The sequence below is a fragment of the Procambarus clarkii genome, chromosome 68 (genome assembly GCF_040958095.1).
Source record: "Procambarus clarkii isolate CNS0578487 chromosome 68, FALCON_Pclarkii_2.0, whole genome shotgun sequence".
NCBI lineage: Eukaryota > Metazoa > Arthropoda > Malacostraca > Decapoda > Cambaridae > Procambarus > Procambarus clarkii.
In genome coordinates this window covers 4,975,562-4,989,531 of record NC_091217.1, presented here as the reverse complement: position 1 = coordinate 4,989,531, position 13,970 = coordinate 4,975,562, and the positions used below count along the sequence as shown (strand labels likewise).

At 46.4% G+C, this 13,970-nt stretch overlaps 1 protein-coding gene across 3 annotated transcripts in view; it reads right to left on the bottom strand.

The window, feature by feature from the left end:
* The window catches only part of LOC123747664 (fibrinogen C domain-containing protein 1-B), a 233,226-nt gene extending 229,734 nt beyond the window's left edge, over positions 1–3,492 (bottom strand). The window contains exon 1 of one of the 3 annotated variants that reach the window (XM_069310769.1): positions 3,456–3,492. The gene's annotated coding sequence lies outside the window, so the exon portion shown is untranslated. The remainder of the gene's footprint in view (positions 1–3,455) is intronic. The other 2 variants (XM_069310770.1, XM_069310767.1) reach the window with 2 other exon arrangements.
* Positions 3,493–13,970: the final 10,478 nt, after the last annotated feature.

Genomic DNA, 13,970 nt, shown 5'->3' with positions numbered 1-13,970 from the left:
CAACAGATGCCGTTTCTGTCCACTGGAGATGGGCCACGTACCAACAGATGCCGTTTCTGTCCACTGGAGATGGGCCACCAGCATCAGTATCATCGGAAGCAAGACTTATATGGCTCTATGTCTACGACATCTCTTTAAGGTCATTACCATCTGCTGAGTGATAAGATAAGAACTCAGGATTAGTGGCTTTGTGAATGCTAAGGCTGAGGATCGGAATGAAGGGAATTTAAGTGCTATAGCGATTCTTGGAAGCTCTTGGTGACAGCTCACGTCCTTGGAGGCTCTTGGTGAAATCTCACGTCCTGGGAGGCTCTTGGTGACGTCCTGGGAGAGTCTTGGCAAGAGCGAGACATCGTTAAACAGCTGCTTGACACCGCCTGGTGTCATCCTCGTCCCAATCGCCTGAACCAGCCCGCTGTCTGCATCAAAACAAGTCGCGTTGAGAGAGAGAGAGAGAGAGAGAGAGAGAGAGAGAGAGAGAGAGAGAGAGAGAGAGAGAGAGAGAGAGAGAGAGAGAGAGAGAGAGAGGAGGGTCGGAGGCGTCCAGTTCATAAAACCTCTAATACAAATTCGCTTACCTCGAACTCTGGCCGGAGGAGAAGTAAAGTGAATTTACACGACCAAAATTCGGCGAGTGTGACCCCCTGGTGACGGCTCCTGCCCGGGAGCAAGGCAGGGAGAGACGCCCCCCTCCTGCTGGCTTCTGGTCACCCAGACACGGCCTTATATACCTCTTTTAAGTGGCGCAGGCTCTAAAACCTGAGAAAAGTATGTAACCTCTACGTCATCGGTACTTTGTAAACAAACCTAACCCAACCAAACGTATCCTATTTAGTTTATATAAATATAAATATATATATATATATATATATATATATATATATATATATATATATATATATATATATATTCTCCGCCGGGTCTTATTCCCGCTTCCAGGACAACAAAATTCCAACGCCGAACTCAGAATGAACATTCAGGTGTCCGAATTCCATTCTCTGGAACGCCGACGCTTAAGTTCACGCGTAGGGAGCAGTGCAAGCTAAGGCCAGTTCTGGAACATGGATGCGAGTCCTTAGTGCCAAACTCTCCTCCTTATAGGATTGGATTTTGGGCGCATTGATAGACAATCATTCAGAGAAGGAGTCTTTTGTTCCTGTTTTGGCCACAATGCCTAGCAAGGGGGGGAGGGAGGTCTTTTTTTTTTTTAGAACTATGAACAATAAATGGCGTCCTAGCTGTAAAAAGAATGATTAGCGTCCTTGCTGTACGTGCAGGATTGAGGTCCTAGCTATGCTTCTAGTCACAGGGGTCCTAGCTAGGCTTACAGTCACAGGGGGCCTAGCTATCCTTACAGTCACAGGGATCCTAGCTACACTAACACTTATTGGCATAAATCTGAAGGAGTCCTGATGAGGGCTCGAACTTATGCGGTGGGTGTTCCCAGCCCCCCGCCCTCGACAACCAGGCCATGACATAGTCAAAAAGTCACCTGGGGGAGGGGGTACTACTGCACCCTCTAGGATTCCTTGAGGCTTCCACTGAAGCCGAACCAGGGTTTTTACACAATTCCCCCCCCCCTGCAATCTGGCTACGTCATCTTGGATGGGACCATGGATTATAGTCCCATGGGACCATGGATTATAGTCCCATGGAGTATAGCTCCACCATGGGACTATAGGATTATGATCCAAGTCACAGAAAGACTCGTTCTTAGCCACGCCGATGCCGGGTTTTAAGAGCCAGTCATAATTCTTAAAGAATTAATTAGAAAATCAGAAGGAGCCACGAGGATTCGAACCTGTACACACTGGGTACCCCCGAGCACACGCCTTAACAACCATTCTACTGATTTTCGCATCGTGACCTTAATAAGATTTCCCCCACGCAAAGAATTAATATCATACGTTTCTGTGACGGACTGTTCATTGACGTAGCGAAAACTATCCTTGAGTGACGTTACTTTGGACGCAAACTAGACTTGTCTTCCCAAAGTAAACAAAGCAAAAACGCTTTTCTGTAGTTCATTAGTTCTAATTTAAGACTCGTTCTTGACAAAGTGCTTCTACGACTCGTTCTTAACTAAGTACTTTTATCTTAAGAAAGCATCTACAAATCTAAGGGCTGACTTACTTAGCACTTTTGACGATTAACCTGTCAATTTAGATCTGTCAACTGTTGACAAGAAATTAACTTAAAAGAGGCATTAATGTTGATTTTTAATTAACTTTAATAATAACAATAATTTGGATAATACCCGTGATAGTTAAAAAAAAAACTGTATTGAAACTATCTGCACCAGAATAATTGGCGTAAAATATTGGATTATTTGAAAGATGCATCTAACCAGGCTGGGTTAGAGAGCCTAGAGACAGGATCAATGAATATAATTTGTGCAGCTCTTGACAGTCAGGTCCGCTTTAGAGTCCCAAGGACACCCTTAGACAGCTGAGGTCACCCAAAGACACCCTTAGACAGCTGAGGTCACCCAAGGACACCCTTAGACAGCTGAGGTCACCCAAGGACATCCTGAACCTAGATATGGCACCTAGAGTCAGAGCCACCTAGAGAGCCAGAGCCACCTAGATAGCCAGAGCCGTCTAGAGAGCCAGTGCCACAGAGCCAGAGCCACAGAGAGCCAGAGCCACCTAGATAGCCAGAGAGCCAGAGCCGCCTAGAGAGCCAGAGCCACTTAGATAGCCAGGGCCACCTAGAGAGCCAGTGCCACCTAGATAGCCAGAGCCACAGAGAGCCAGAGCCACCTAGATAGCCAGAGCCGCCTAGATAGCCAGTCACCTAGATAGCCAGTCACCTAAACATTCACAACCAGCTAGAAAGCAAAATCAACACAGGAAATTTAGAAAACTGGAACCACCCAATTCAACACAAATACTACCCATGCCATGAATGGCACCGTATGGGACATGTGGCATCGAGTGTCATGTGTGGCACAGTGTCATGTGTGGCACCGTACATCATGTGTGTCACCGTACATAACGTGTGGCGTCGTGTGTCACGTATGACATAGTTTAATCACCATGCCACAGTCACGTGACTGCTGGTCGAGCCTGACCCACCAATACAAGCAAAGTTATCATCTAATATCCTCCATTCTTCCCAACACGTCACGTTTGTTTACATCTTACGGAACGACGTCGTACATGGCATCAAAAACTGTCGTTGAGGCGGTGCGCAGCGGTTACGTGCAGATCACAAGGTCTACCGCGACTGGTCCGAGAACTTTAGCTCTTAAATGTGTGTCTCTCTCTCTCTCAGTCGGGTATAACGAAGTTTCGAACACGCACTCGGCTCTCGAGAGTGCGCGAGTGTCCCGAGGGAAGGGAGGAGAGTGCATATGAGTGTACACAGTTTAAAGGGAGGTGGGAAATACGAGTCTCATCACCACCCTCTCCCGTACCCCCCCATCCCTCCAGTGATCCATGGCGGAGTCTCACCCTCAACACCTTCCCGCACCAACGCCAAAGCAACACTGAGCCGCTGCCTTGCGCCCAGACCTGCTATATACCCCCCCCCCCCACACACAACCTCCACAACCTTTCCCCTCCCGTTCCCCCCTTACCTATTCCCCCTACATCAAAACCCCTTTTCGTCTACCTCCCCTTTACCATACCCCCTCGCTACAACCCATTCACAACCACCCTATTTCCCCAGCCTCTGCATTTACGTGACGACGTAACACAGGTATAGCAAAACACACACTGACTACCATTCCAATAAGTGGTAGAGTGACCCTTACATCAAGAATTGGGAAGAGAGACAGAGATGGCGAGAAAGAGACGAGGGGAAAAAAAGAGACAATTTGTCGAAAATAAGGGACGGGTGGGGAGAAGAGACAGAGCTTGGACGGTAAAATGGAGTAACCAATACTACTACAAGCCGAGAGAGAGAGGCGAGCCAGGGCGGGGTGTAGAAGTGAGAGAAGATTATATCCCCCCCGCCTGTAGGGCCAGAAACGTCTCCGCCAACACCAGGTGTCGGTAACCCAATCAAGGAAGACCTGCAGGAGTCCCACAGCAGCACGGGACCCGCTCCACCCCAGGACTCCTATAACTCACCACCAGAACCCCACACTCCAGGAACGTGTTCTGCACGCGAATCTGGAAGAACTGGCGAGATAACCACAGCAAAACTGTCTCCAGAAAAAAAAAGAGATCTTGTGGTGGGAAATAGCCCCAGAAGGAGGAAGAGGGTATGTATGGAGTTTCCCCAAGACCCGCATAGATAACTGGCAGCCAATTAGAGACGAGCCAGAGACAATTAGAGTCACAATGAGCAGAAGGTTGTAGGAGAAGACTATCACTATGGATACTGACAGCTGCTCCACCTGCTCTTGAAGCACTGGGTGCCTCGCTCGAGAAGGGGGAAGCTGCCCGACAGCTAGAAGACATCAAATGTGTAACTGGTAAACACAAGAGCGATGTTTACATCATGTGCTTACATTTTCTAAATCAATGATTGACAGTTGCGAGGCGGGACCAAAGAGCCGAAGCTCAACCTCGCAAGCACAATTAGGTGAGTAATAACTATACCACATGTCCGAATCCTGCACGTTCTCTGGGGGAAAATTGCAGAACATCCCAGGAGAACAAGAACACTTGCAAAACACTAAGGGGGACCAGAACACACGAACAACACTCTTGCAGAACCAGAGAACATGCAGAACACTTCTGGAGAACCAGAGTACCTGTAGAACACTCCTGCTGAACCCAATCACGGTCTACAGAACACTTCTAGAGAACCACAGCACCTGTAGAACATTCTTGGAGAACCAGAACCCCTGAGGAATATTCTTTGCATCTTATCCTTTGCAGAGGACCTCTAGATCACTCATGCTGAACCAGAGCACGTCTGCAGAACACTTCTAGAGAACCACAACACTTGGAGAACATTCTTGGAGAACCAGAGCACCTTCTCTTGGAGAAGCAGAACACTAGTGGGATGAACTATGGAGAACTAGTGGAAAGGTCTATCAAGAAACTCTGTGATAACTGGACAGAACAAAGCAAGAAAGCTGAAGGTTAAGAGATGACACAACACCCGTAAAACAAAATTTAGCCTTCTAACCAAGCTCATTGTAAGTTAACATGGCCTAACTTAGGCAATGTTAACCTTACTTAACCCCCTTCCGTCCCCCCCCCCACACACTCTCCTTTAACCTGATGACACTGGTGACCCCGTGACAGAGGCGGTGACCTGTAAAAGCCTGGTGTGTGTGTGTGTGTGTGTGTGTGTGTGTGTGTGTGTGTGTGTGTGTGTGTGTGTGTGTGTGTGTGTGTGTGTGTGTGTGTGTGTGTGTGTGTGTGGTCTGGCACTGGTGGCGGACATTGATCGTCCCGGACACCAGCGGAATCTGGTGGTTTCCTGCCCTCGTGTAATGTAAGGGGCTGAGGAGGCCCTCAGGGGATGCCCTCAGGGAAGGCCCTCAAGGGGAGGCCCTCAGGGGGAGGCCCTCAGGGAAGGCCCCAGGGGGACCGCCCTTCGGGGGGGGGGGCTTGGCGAGGAGGGGTGATCTTGATAAGAATGTACTCACCTACTCAAGTTTTGGGATCGAGATTTAAGCTCCAGGGCTTTCCCTTTCTCAATTATTGATCGTCTGATGCACCTCTGTCCTCCCCCACTGTATACGTAAACGGTTTAAATACAGAGTACAATACAAATGCAAAATACAAATATATATTCAGGTAAAGTACATACATACAAGGTGAAATACAAAAGTTGATGAATTTCTAGATAGAGCTAGTACATACAATACCTAAAGCCACTATTACACAGAGCGTTACGGCCAGGGTATTATAATATTATTCAATTTAACTACGATACTAAAATAGGGTAATAACCTCGTATGAAGACCAGGAGGATGGTCCTGGGTGCCGCAGCCAGATTTGAGTAGACTTTTAAAGTGGAGGTGGAAATTGGCAGATATACATGAATGACATGGAAATGTGGACTGGATTTGGGGGATCTTGATTAGTTGTCAAGTCAAGACCAACACACTTGTGTGAGACCAACACACTTGTGTGAGACCAACACACTTGTGTGAGACCAACACACTTGTGTGAGACCAACACATTTGTGTGAGACCAACACACTTGTGTGAGACCAACACACTTGTGTGAGACCGTATTATGAGCCACGTGTAAATCACCTGACAAGCACGCAGAGAAGAACCACAGACCAGCGTCCATGCATGAAGAAAACCCTAAATGAAGAGAAGAAAAAGATAACACTACATTCACCACTCTCAAGAAAGGCATAAAACAAGGGAGGAGGAGACGACTCGAGTCCACACCGGGACAAAAGGGTTTACGAAGGGTTGAACACGAAATGGTTGACAGGTGAACATACGAATGGAGGTCGTAGCGTAAATAATTACATCTAATAGGTCAACTGGTCATTCTATAAATTGGACTCAAGACCTATTATCCTCTGAATTATTAGTGTTAAAAAAATTGTTAGTTCTGGATATTTGTCGAGGACTAAAAAAAAATCTCAATGCATATAGACCTGTGGTCTATAGTGTCTGTGGGCTCCTCTGTGGTCTGTGGGTCTGTGGGCTCCTCTGTGGTCTGTGGGTCTGTGGGCTCCTCTGTGGTCTGTGGGTCTGTGGGCTCCTCTGTGGTCTATAGTGTCTGTGGGCTCCTCTCAATGCATACATTGCTGTAATTTATATTGCATTAATGATCTTTTTTAATGTTATATAAGACTCAAAATTATCATAGATAAATAAATTATGAAAATTGGGTTAATCTGAAAATCCATTTATTTTAATCCGAATTTATCAACTGCATTAAATTTGATAATGTGTTGAAGATAATATAACATTAGCCTGAAATAGTGAAGAATGAAGGAAGGTGTGTACAATTTGATGAAGGTGAAGGTTTCTATGGATGTCTGTCAGAGTATCCCCCTGAGGCCTTGGCACCTTCCCCTTTGTCGAAAACGACAAAGGGGACAAACTCTGCAAAGATGCATATGCGCGACACACACACACACACACAGAACATAGTGTGTGTGTGTGTGTGTGTGTGTGTGTGTGTGTGTGTGTGTGTGTGTGTGTGTGTGTGTGTGTGTGTGTGTGTGTGTGTGTGTGTGAGAGAGAGTCAGATCATTCTTCAGGAACTTGAATAAGGAGGCTTTTAGATCACTGTATACCGCCTATGTGAAGCCAGTTTTAAGAGCACGCAGTGCCAGAGTGGAGCCCCCCATCTGCAACACGGCTCGTTCCAGAGTTAACGGGACTGAGCTATGAAGACTACAAGTTACATATTGACGGTAGTTTATGTTGTTGGGTGTCTATATGTAGACAAGTTACATATTGACGGAAGTTTTAGCGAGCGAGTAAGTCACTCTTGTGTGTTTGTGTACTGTGAATAAAGTTGTCTTGCGAAGTTATAGTTTAATTATTTTAAGGCACGAATAATCTTTCCAGTGATAAATGAACGAGTTTTTGACTTAAAATGTTATGAAATATAAGGCACCGTATCCCATTCTCTACCCAGCGGTACAGCGCACTGTATCTAGAAGTCTAGAATGTCTAGAATGCTGTATTATATATATCCTCTTTGTAGTATGTTATCCTTTGTCCTCGCTATCATTATGATCACCCACAACCTCATCACCTTGAGCATCTCCAGCAACACCTGAACAGTCCCCCAGCATCTTCACCTTCCTTCAGGGGCGTTCTTCCCGAAGGTAGGAAAGATTTAGATTTAGATTTTAGATTTAGAGTTAGATTTTGTTATTTAGGTAAAGGTACATACATTGAAGATGAGTTACAAACATAATGTTGGAATTTAAAGATAGAGTTAGTGCATACAATACCTAGAGCCACTAGTACGCATAGCGTTTCGGGCAAGTAGAAGTAGATTTAGATAAAGAGGCTGGGTTAGGCACACACACACACCCCAGGTCCGTTCTTCAGGGGTCATCCCTGGTCCCTTAGCCTGGGGGAGCTGGGGAAGGGTATATAGAGATTGATTGATTGATAAAGATTACACATATCATACACAGCCTCGCTCCTGTGTCAGGTAAGTCCACTACGGGCTCACCATAGCCCGTGCTACTTGGAACTTTTGTTCTGAGTAGCTGAATCAAAAACAACAACATGATAAAGATTAAGCCACCCAAGAGGTGGCATGGGCATGAATAGCCCGTAAAGGTATATAGAGTACACAGGAATTAAACTGATGTGTTCTAAAGGAGGCAATCTTTTCTGGAGGCCATCAAGTAGTGGGGAAAGGCCGGGTTAAAGGAGGGGAGGTGGTGGAGTCTTCTCCTGCAACTGCAATGGAGGTTTGAGCAGTAAAATATCTCAAGGGGAAACCGACCAGCGAGAGTACATACTTGAAATATCAACAGTGGGTGACATGCCTGTGACGACGACTCGTAATCCCCCATCAGACAATACGAGGCTATAGTGAAGTATATGACAAATATAACGATACCCGTCTGAAGGAAGGAAGGATACCTGATTAACCAAGAGGATACCTCGTCAACCAAGAAGATACGTCATCAACCAGGAGGATACCTCGTCAACCAGGCTTTGATTCATACGTCAGGCTGCGAGCAGCCGCGTTCAACAGCCTGGTTGACCATTCCAGCAACTAAGAGGCCTGGTCGAGGACCGGGCCACGGGGACGTTGAGCCCCGAAAGCATCGCAAGGTAACCGCAAGGTAAGGCGCTGGGGAAAAGCAGCCACTGTAGCAAGGAGCAAGCAGCCAGGCCCTAAAACTCTTAATTCTTGGGAATTCTAATCCCCGAGAAACAGACAAATGAGTCAAAACACACATTAAAACGATGAAACATGGAGAGCAAAGCTGGTAGAGACACAGCAGACAAACACTTCTTGAAGAGTAGGGAGAGACGACCCGTGTTTACCTAAACTGAGGCAGATGAGAAAATAAGAGTGAGACGCCCCTATGAGCTAGCCACCATGCACTGTGTTATGGTGTTTGACTACATAATGGAGCTCCCCAAGCTGGCCTGACCGAGAGACACGTTGAAGGAACCACTACAGTAGGGGGGGGGCTACAGTAGGGGGGGGGGCTACAGTAGGGTGGAGGCTACAGTAGGGAGGAGGCTACAGTAGGGAGGAGGCTACAGTAGGGTGGAGGCTACAGTAGGGAGGAGGCTACAGTAGGGAGGAGGTTATACAGTAGGGTGGAGTAGGAAGTACCCTACTGTAGCCTCCACCCTACTGTATTCTTTCCCTACTGTAGCCTCCACCCTACTGTATTCTTTCCCTACTGTAGCCTCCACCCTACTGTATTCTCTCCCTACTGTAGTCTAGAGCCTACAGTAGTTACTGCTCCACTCGTGTGGGGCAAGTAACAAAATCAGCAGACTAATAAACTTTTTCACAGCTCGAATGCAACTAGCCTACGAGTATCTCTGGCAATCCGGCTTGTCTAGGGATCTACATTAAGTAAAGTGTGAAGCCAAAGACAGGAACGCACACACTACAACATTATATTTTACATTATAAACAAAAATAAAAACCGAGCCATTTGGAGAAAAATCTAAAGTCACGCTGCTTGACAGAAATATCATCTCATTAAAAAATTTCTGAAAATCTTGCCCTGTATCCATATTTTACTTCTAGTGGGAAAATGGAGGCCCAGACGTTCGGGGTTAGTCTCACACAACTTTCTTTGTTTATATCATTTTTCTGAGAAAGTGGGGGAGAGGGAAGGGGAAGGTTGAGAAGGGAGGGGATGATGTTTGAAGAGACGATAGGTGAGAGACGGGGAGAGGGGCAGACAAGGAGACGAGGGAGAGAGAGAGAGGGGGAGGGGTTGATAGGGTAGAATGGTGGAGAAGTGAGAAGAGGTAGAAAGATAGGAGAGAGTTGAAGACTTGAAGAGAGAAAGGAAGGATATATAATATATAATATTTAAAATTATTTCACGTATTAACAAAAGACTTTGCATCTAATGTATTACATTACATTTGTAAATATTTTGATGTTACAATGCGCAAACGTTTGTAGCTATTTGTCATTATAATTATAAGGTGTGCACCTTTGGTGTAATTGTTAAGGTAAGAGTCACCTATGAGGTCTGATTAACACCACTTTATGCCTCTGTGATCTTGTTATGCACTATACCACTCACAGGAAGAGTATGGGGTGCACAATAAACTACCACTCACAGGAAGAGTATGGGGTGCACAAAAAACTACCACTCACAGGAAGAGTTAGGAAAACAGCAAAACAAATCCTCGGTTCAATTAGCCATGCAGGCAGGAGAGGGAAAGGAAATAATGCATAGAGAAGATGAAGAGAACTAGGTAAATAGAACAATAGAGAGCACAATAGAACAATAGAGAGCACAATAGAACAATAGAGAGCACAATAGAACAATAGAGAGCACAATAGAACAATAGAGAGCACAACAAAACAAAAGAGCCGAATAGGAGAGTAATTCCCGGCATTTTGATGTTATCAAGATATCCGGATAAGTTCTTAATTACTCTTTTACGAGTCCACCTTACTCGTCTCTAATGTCCATCCTTGTTCTTCCTCAGCCCTTGTCCTTGTTCTTCCTCAGCCCTTGTCCTTGTACTTCCTCAGTCCTTGTACTTCCTCAGTCCTTGTACTTCCTCAGTCCTTGTCCTTGTACTTCCTCAGTCCTTGTCCTTGGTCTTCCTCAGTCCTTGTCCTTGTTCTTCCTCAGTCCTTGTCCTTGGTCTTCCTCAGTCCTTGTCCTTGTTCTTCCTCAGTCCTTGTACTTCCTCAGTCCTTGTCCTTATCCTGCCTCAGTCCTTGTCCTTATCCTGCCTCAGTCCTTGTCCTTATCCTGCCTCAGTCCTTGTCCTTATCCTGCCTCAGTCCTTGTCCTTGTACTTCATCAGTCCTTGTCCTTATCCTGCCTCAGTCCTTGTCCTTATCCTGCCTCAGTCCTTGTCCTTATCCTGCCTCAGTCCTTGTCCTTGTACTTCCTCAGTCCTTGTCCTTATCCTGCCTCAGTCCTTGTCCTTGTACTTCATCAGTCCTTGTCCTTATCCTGCCTCAGTCCTTGTCCTTATCCTGCCTCAGTCCTTGTCCTTATCCTGCCTTAGTCCTTGTCCTTGTACTTCCTCAGTCCTTGTCCTTGTACTTCCTCAGTCCTTGTCCTTATCCTGCCTCAGTCCTTGTCCTTATCCTGCCTCAGTCCTTGTCCTTGTACTTCCTCAGTCCTTGTCCTTATCCTGCCTCAGTCCTTGTCCTTATCCTGCCTCAGTCCTTGTTCTTATTCTGCCTCAGTCCTTGTCCTTGTACTTCCTCAGTCCTTGTCCTTATCCTGCCTCAGTCCTTGTCCTTGTACTTCCTCAGTCCTTGTCCTTATCCTGCCTCAGTCCTTGTCCTTATCCTGCCTCAGTCCTTGTCCTTATCCTGCCTCAGTCCTTGTCCTTGTACTTCCTCAGTCCTTGTCCTTATCCTGCCTCAGTCCTTGTCCTTGTACTTCCTCAGTCCTTGTCCTTATCCTGCCTCAGTCCTTGTCCTTATCCTGCCTCAGTCCTTGTCCTTATCCTGCCTCAGGTAGCCCGGCTCCTGCAGGGGACTGGCATCAATTTATTGACATGAATTTAAAAAGAAACTAAGAAGAAGGTAATTTCTGTTAATTAAAATATAATTCTAAAAGGAAGCGAATGATTAATTAGTATTATCTTCGAATCTTAGCCGCAGACATGACAGTCACCCACGAATGAAATTGGGAGCAATTCCTTTGAATACTTTCGGAATATATTTAATGGGAAGGCATGAGGCGTATCCTAGCCCTTGGAGCACTGGGGGGGGGGCAATCTTAGAGATCACGTTACTGGAACAAATGGGGAGTTTACCTGGATACAAAGCTGGGGGTTTACCCGGGAACAAAAGGGGAAGTTTACCTGTATTTCGCGGCTATGTGCGCACAGTGATCGTCACGTGGCTGACGACCCCCCCCCCCAAGATACCTCGGTAATTCCAACCTTTTATACAATAATGTTGGTGCTTCTATCAACGATTGGTCAAAGCACATATTTTCTGGGTCCAGCAGTTAATTTTTATACGTTCTAGCGATAGCTGCCATAAGTACTGCATTATCATCTTAGGAGGATGGGTTGGGTAGTTCACAGTACACAACGACCGGTTAGCAGGAGAGAATTACCGGTGTTATAGAAAAGGGTATATACACACTCTGGGTTGTTGGGGAGTTACAACATAATTGAACTGGTTAAAGGCTGAATGGAGTCTTCCTGGATGCTACATATCATAGGCTTTTATTTCCACGAATATATCTCAGAATCGACTTGAGAATGGTTCAGGACGGACCGAAACGTCGTCGTCCCTTCACCTTCTAGTGTGTGGGGTCTGGTCAACATAATTTAGCCACGTTATTGTGACTCATCGCCTGCATATCTCAGTCAATGGTGCACCCATTGCGCTATTTAAATATGTAAATTTTTAGTAAACCTCGGCCTAAAAATAAAAAAAACACTCCCTCACAGCGATTGTTTACGAGGAAGGTTAACGAAATTAAACCTATAAACCCTTAGAAGGGAGAAGAATGATGGGGGGGACATCACTGCGACATACAAGATTCCGTTATCTTGAGGTTATCTTGAGATGATTTCGGGGCTTTCAGTGTCCACGCGGCCCGGTCCTTGACCAGGCCTCCACCCCTAGGAAGCAGCCCGTGACAGCTGACTAACACCCAGGTACCTATTTTACTGCTAGGTAACAGGGGCATTGGGTGAAAGAAACTCTGCCCATTGTTTCTCGCCGGCGCCTGGGATCGAACCCAGGACTACAGGATCACAAGTCCAGTGTGCTGTCCACTCGGCCGACCGGCTCCCAATACTGATAGAACTGTAACAATAATTTAATTACAAGTTACAATGGGTTTGTGAGATTACATAAGATGACGCGCAGCGTATCGGGCAGAAAGGACTGAACCGGAGGGACATAGACAGCCACTTGAGATTGAGAGTCGAACAAGAGGACCCAAGTAGATACTACAAACACAAATGAGTCAAAGATATGTACGGAAATCCTCGTATTCAAAGAAGAAGTGGTGGAAGCCGCCTCCATCCACAACCTTGATGCTAGATTCAACAAAGAATTGGAATCTCGTGGAAATTAAACCGTAGCGGAAGAGGATGAACAAGGCTGGTCGGCAGGTCGGGGACCGGGCCCCGGGGACGTTGAGACCCGAAATCATTGGCTAGGCGAGGTATTGAGAGCTAGAGCTCACTTCCCCCGTGGTCACTGATAGGGAAGACAGAAGCGGCTATACACTACCGACGCTGCCCAATAAACTCGACCTTCAGGACAAAATTACACAAATTAAATTACCTACCAACAATCCCCCTCTCCCCCAGACTACACCAACCACAATCCCCCCTCCCACAGACCAACCACAATCTCCCCCCCCCCAGAGCAACCACAATCCCCCCTCCCCCAGAGCAACCACAATCCCCCCCTCCCCCAGAGCAACCACAATCTCCCCTCCACCAGACCAACCACAATCCCCCCTCCCCCAGACCAACCACAATCCCCCCTCCCCCCAGAGCAACCACAATCTCCCTCTCCCAAACCAACCACAATCTCCCCCAGGCTTGATCGTCCACACTATTGTCTCCAGCACGCCTCTGTCTACCTGACCTTCCTGGCGTGACTCACTGTTCGTAATGTATCGTTCGATTTTTTTAAATGAGAAAAAGGGGCTGAGTGACGTATTCACAAAGGGATGAATGCGTCACTTTGCATCTCTTATCTGCTTGTCGAATTATGAAGATGTTAAATTGTCCTCTATATAACTCTCGAGATTCTCATCAAGAGAGTATTCAGGAAAATATGGGATGTGACCTCGTAATCCCCTGGCGTGGTTGATGAAGGGATTGATGAATCGCCTTCATCAATCACTCTGTCAATGGAACAAAAATATTCGTGCAGATGGGCCCCCGCGGAGGGGGAAGAGAAATCAGC